Here is a 6,407-nt window from a genome sequence, read left to right on the forward strand (position 1 = left end):
CCGACAGGCAACATCCAACAACCTGTTTTGATTTTGTAACAGCTTCTGCACTACTAGAAGTTCAGAGATGGAACGACCAGCAGATGTACTGGAGGCACCTCTGGACAGGGTTAAAACAGCCACTGAAATTTTAGCTTCCCCATTACAAAGTGGCTGAGAGCTCAGTATTCACCTTTGTCATAATGAAACTCAGAGCATGTGAGGTTGAGTTCCTTATTTCATATTTTCAGTTAGTTCTTCTCAGCCACTTCCTCCATCACCAGGGTAACAGCCCACCAGAGCTGGTGACCCATAGCCCGGTTCCTTGACCGTTGAAAGCATCATCAGGTTCAAGTTCTGTTTGGGATGATGGATTGTTAACTTTAGAACTGGGAATAGCCAAGACACTGCAGCACCTTACCGACAAGAAAGAGTCCTGGGAGTGTTGGTGCTTGGGCTATAATCCTGGAATGGGGCTCCAGAATTATGGGACTGGCAGTGTTAGGGTTTGGCTCTGGCCCAGGTTTGTGCTTCTGCAGATGAGGTTGAATGTTCCTCATTCTGCAGTAAAGCAGGTTTCCGGTCGGGTTGTGGATAGAGGTTGTAGAACATGAGTTATGATGAAAGTTTGAACAAACTCTGTGCTGTAGTGGAATTAATTTAAATTGGGTGTTCTACACAAGTCCATTCCCCAGGAAAATTGCATCATTTCAATGTAAAACTTGGGTTGTTTCTATAGAGTGGTGCAGGCTGAGGTTTTCTCAATGAATTATCCTGCCACCAAATTGTCTGTTATACATGAAAATGTGCTCGTTAGAGTTGTTGTTTACAAGGTTCACAAGACTGATTCGGGAATGAAACGTTTGGGGCATTTGGTGTCTCTGGGCCTGTTCTCAATGAAAGACTGGTGACTCTGGGAACAGAAACCTCAATGAAGTGCTGAGGTCTGGGTGGATCCGATGGGGACAAGGTGTTATGGGGACCGTGGCGGGTCTCTTTTCTAAGAACGACAAGTCAGCATACAGAGGAGAGGTGCAGTGGCTAACGGACTGGTGCAGAGCCAACAACCTGTCTCTGAATGTGAACAAAACAAAATAGATGGCTGTTGACTTCAGAAGAGCACAGAGCGACCACTCCCCGCTGAACGTCGACGGCTTCTCCGTAGAGATCGTTACGAGCACCAAATTTCTTGGTGTTCATCTAGTGGAGAATCTCACCTGGTCCCTCAACACCAGCTCCATAGCAAAGAAAGACCAGCAGCGTCTCAACTTTTTCCGAAGGCTGAGGCAAGTCCACCTCCCACCTCACATCCTCATCACATTCTACAGGGGTTGTAATGAGAGCATCCTGTGAAGCTGCATCACTGCCTAGTTCGGAAATTGCACCATCTCCGATAGCAAGACCCTGCAGCGGATAGTGAGTTCAGATGAGAAGATCATCGGGGTCACTCTTCCCGCCATCACGGACATTTACACCACACGCTGCATCCGCAAATCTAACAGCATTGTGAAGGACCCCACGCACCCCTCATACAAACTCTTCTCCGTCCTGCCATCTGCAAAAAGGCACCGAAGCATTCGGGCTCTCACGACCAGACTATGTAACAATTTCTTCCCACAAGCCGTTAGACGCCTCAATTCCCAGAGTCTAGTCTGACGCCAACCTACACACACACACACACACACACACACACACACACACACACACACACACACACACACACACACACACACACACACACACACACACACACACACACACACACACACACACACACACACACACACACACACACACACACACACACACACACACCTGAACACCAACCCACTGCCTTTGCAATTGCTCATTGCTTTTTCAATTCCTGCTAAAACATGGCTTACATTCACATTTACATTTACATCATTTATTATTATATTTTAGTTTGTCCTCTACTGTTCCTGTTGTCTTGTTTATTAATTATTGAACTGGCTTGCTCTGTTTTGTGCACGTTATGTATTCTCGTGTAGGTCTGAAGTCCATTGCAGTTTTGTGTGGTTTCAGGTAGTCCAGTGTAGTTTTCTGCCGTTTCGTGTAGCACCAGGGTCCTGGAGGAACGTTGTTTCGTTTTTACTGTGCTCTGTACCAGCGGTTATTGTAGGAATGAGAATAAAAGCGATTTGATCCTGATGTTTTCAACAGCAGGAGAATCTGGGATCTGAGGTTACCATCTCAACCCATTAAATTTTATCTGAGGACCTTCTCTTTCATCATTCTGTCCGTTTGCAGGATCTGAATATCGCATATCAATGCCCGGGGTTGATAGTAGTTATAAGTTACTTGCAGACACAAGAATATGACGGAATTTTTAACCACTTAATTGAACAAAGAATGAAATTTCACAGTTATCACCTCAATATTTTGTGTGATGCCTTTTATAAATATCCTATAGTGGACATGAAATAGAGCAGACAGGCCGCATTCAAGAACCGGTTTTTATTTTGGGACAGATTCTGCACTACTGGAAGTTCAGAGATGGAACGACCAGCAGATTTACAGGATGCACCTCCAGACAGGATTAAAACAGTCACTGGAATTTTAGCTTCTCCATTACAAAATGGCTGAGAACTCAGTATTTATCTTTGCCATAATGAAACCCAGAGCATGTGATGTTGTTCCTTATTTCATATTTTCGGCAAGGTAACAGCCCACCAGAGCTGCAAAGAGTGTTCAACATTTTTATCTCTCACGACGAATGGTCTCGGCTCGGAACGTTGACTGCTCGTTTCCATGGATGTTGCCCGCCCTGCTGAGTTCCTCCAGCTTGTTGTACATGTTGATCAGTTTCACGTTCTGTTTGGAATGAGGTGGGGGGTGTTAATTTTAGAACTGGGAATAGCTAAGACACTGCAGCATATTACCGACAGGAAAGAGTCTTCCGAAAGTTGGAGCTTAGGCTAAAATCCTGGGATGGGGACTCCAGGATTATGGAACTGGCAGTGTAAGGGTTTGGCTCTGGCCCAGGTTTGTGATTCTACCGATGAGGCTGGATATTCCTCTTTCTGCAGTAAAGCAGATTTCCGGTCGGTGGTTGGATACAGTGGGTGAACAACGAGAGGTTGAGCAGACCATGTGCTGTAGGGGAATTAATTTAAATAGAGTTTTCTACACAAGTCCATTTCCCAGGAAACGTGGATCATTTCACTGTAAAGCTTGGTTGTTTCTCTAGAGTTGTGCAGGCTGAGGTTTTCTCAATGAATTATCCTGCCACCAAATTGTCTGTTATACATGGAAATGTGCACATTAGAGTTGTTGTTTACAAAGTTCACAAGAGTGATTCGGGAATGAAACGTTTGGGGCATTTGGTGTCTCTGGGCCTGTTCTCAATGGAAGGCTGGTGACTCTGGGAACCGTAGCCTCGATTAAATGCTGATGTCTGGGTGGATCGGATGGGGACAAGATATTAAGGGGACCGTGGCGGGTCTCATCAGCAAGAACGACCAGTCAGCATACAGAGAAGAGGTGCAGCGGCTAACGGATTGGTGCAGAGCCAACAACCTGTCTCTGAATGTGAACAAAACAAAAGAGATGGTTGTTGACTTCAGGAGAGCAACCACTCCCCGCTGAACATCGACGGCTCCTCGGTAGAGATCGGTAAGAGCACCAAATTTCTTGGTGTTCACCTGGCGGAGAATCTCACCTGGTCCCTCAACACCAGCTCCATAGCAAAGAAAGCCCAGCAGCGTCTCAATAGACAATAGACAATAGGCAGTAGGTGCAGGAGTAGGCCATTCGGCCCTTCTAGCCAGCACCGCCATTCACTGTGATCATGGCTGATCATACACAATCAGTACCCCGTTCCTGCCCTCTCCTCATATCCCTTGACCCCGCTATTTATAAGAGCTCTATCTAACTCTATCTTGAATGCATCCAGAGACTTGGCCTCCACTGCCTTCTGGGGCAGAGCATTCCACATATCCACCACTCTCTGGGTGAATTAATTTAAATTGAGCGTTCTACACGTCCATTTCCCAGGAACCTTGGGTCACAACTTGGGTTGTCTCTCTAGTGTGGTGCAGGCTGGGCTGAGACTTGATGGACGTTTATAAGATTATGACAGGCAAAGGGAGAGTAGATAGGCAATATCTTTCTCCCAGAGTTGAAATGTCTAAAGCCGGACGTCATGCATTTAAATTGAGGTCGGGTTGTTTCATCGGAGGTGTGAGAGACAAGTTTTTTTTTTCCCACAGAAAGTGGTGTAGCTGGAAGGTCCTGCCTAGGATGGTGCCAGAGGCCAATATAATGGGAACTTGTAAGAGATATTTAGATGGGCACGTGAACGTGAGGGAAATGGAAGGATTGTGGGAATTGTGTAGGCAGGATGAATTAGTTTAGTTGGACAGTTGATTACAAATATAATTGGTTTGCCACAATATTGTGGGCCGAATGGCCTGTTTCTGTGCTGTACTGTTCTATGGTCTGTGTCTGCTATTGAGAAGTTCAGGGTAACAGAGGCAAAAGGAGTGAGTGGGAGCAACAGGTCAGCTGGAGCCCAGTGTGGGGAATGTGAGATCACCGAGTTCTGTCGGAGAAACGGAAACACTGAGTGTGTTTAAATGGTGAGGGACTGAGGTGCAGTGGGTAGGGAGAGAAGTCAAAGGTACAGTGAACTTATTGTAAGAGCTATTTGGTATAAGTTGGTCCATCTCTCACATCTTCGTGCCCTTTCATGATCTCTCTCTCTCTCTCTCTCTCTCTCTCTCTCTCTCTCTCTCTCTCTCTCTCTCTCTCTCTCTCTCTCTCTCTCTCTCTCTCTCTCTCTCTGTCTCCATCCCTGGAGACAGATTTTGAATCTACTTCTATTATAAACCTCCTGATCCTCATGATAATCTCGACCATACCTCTTCCCAACCTATCATCTTTAAGATACTGTTCACTCTTCTCAGTTTTCTTGCATCCGCCGAACTTGATCCCACTATGGATGCTGTCCTCACCCGCATCACCCCTATTTCTAGTACGTCCGTGCTCACCCCTTCCCACCGCCCTCCTAGTGATGGAGTTCCTCTTGTCCTTGTCTACCACGCCTTCAGCCCCTGCAACTTCCACCATCTCCAAAGAGATCTTACAACTAAACACCACCCCACTCTGTTCTTTCAACAGGGATCACTCCCTTCACAATTCCCTTGTTCGTTCATCCCCCCTCACTAATCTCCTTCCAGCCACTTAGCCCCGCAAGCGGACTAAGCGCTACACCTACCCGTACACCCCCTCCTTCACCTCCATTCAGACACAAAACAGTCCTTCCAGGTGAGCCAACACTTCACCTGCGTACCTGCTGGGGTCATCTATTGTGTCCGGTGCTCCCGATGCGGCCACATTTACACTGGTGAGACCCGCCATCAATTGGGAGACCGTTTTGTCGAGCATCTCTGTATCATCTGCCACAAGGGGAACTCCGCAGTGGTCAGACATTTTAATTCGGATTCCCATTCAGAGGTCTCGACCGATAGCCTTCTCTTGTGCCAGAATGAGACCACCCAGAGGGTGGAGGAGCAGGATATATTCTATCTGCGTACCCTCCAACCTGACTGTATGAATATTGAATTCTCCTTCCAGTAAACAAATACCCCCACCCACTTTTCTATTCCCCACTCTGAATTTTCATTTCTGCTCACCAGCTCTTTACTTCCCCCTGGGTCCCCTCCTTCCCTTTCTCCTATTGACAACACTCCAGTTCTATATTCTCCAGCCCTTGACCTGCCCAACACTTGACTTCACCTATCACCTCCCAGCTCGCCTCTGTCTCTTCCCCGATCTTTTTATTCAGATCTCATCCCCTCCTCCCTGGGAATGAAAAAAGGCTGTTGGTCCAAAATGTCGACTGTTTACTCTTGTCCATAGATACTGCCTGTTGTGCTGAATTCCCATGGCATTTTGTGTCTGTTGCTTTGGATTTCCAGCATCTGCAGGCTTTCTCGTGTTTGAAGTAATTATTTTGGCTTTGTTGAGATTATACCTGGAATATGGTGTAAAATCCCGCTCCCCATACGAACACGGGTTATACAGACCAAAGCACAAACTGCCGGAGGAACTCAGTGGGTCGGGCAGCATCTGTGGAGGGAAATGGACCATCAACATTTCGGGCCGAGGCCCTCCCTCTGGACTGAGAGTGGACGGGAAATAGTCAGAGAAAAGAGGTGAGGCGTGGGGATGGGGCAAGAGCTGGGGAGTGAGAGGTGGATCCAGGTGAGGGGGAGGTGAGAAGGTGGAAATAGTGACGGGGTGGGAGGTGAGTGGTTGGGGTAACACGGGGCTGCAGAAGATATTTAATTCCATGGAGGATTATCGAAGAGGTTAGAGAGTATTTGTTATAGAGATTGACCAGACTGATTCCTGGAGGACGATGAAGTCTCAGGGATGGTCTTCTCATAAAACAGCGGCCGGCTGAT

The sequence above is a fragment of the Hemitrygon akajei genome, unplaced genomic scaffold (assembly GCF_048418815.1).
Source record: "Hemitrygon akajei unplaced genomic scaffold, sHemAka1.3 Scf000041, whole genome shotgun sequence".
NCBI classification, from domain to species: Eukaryota; Metazoa; Chordata; class Chondrichthyes; order Myliobatiformes; family Dasyatidae; genus Hemitrygon; species Hemitrygon akajei.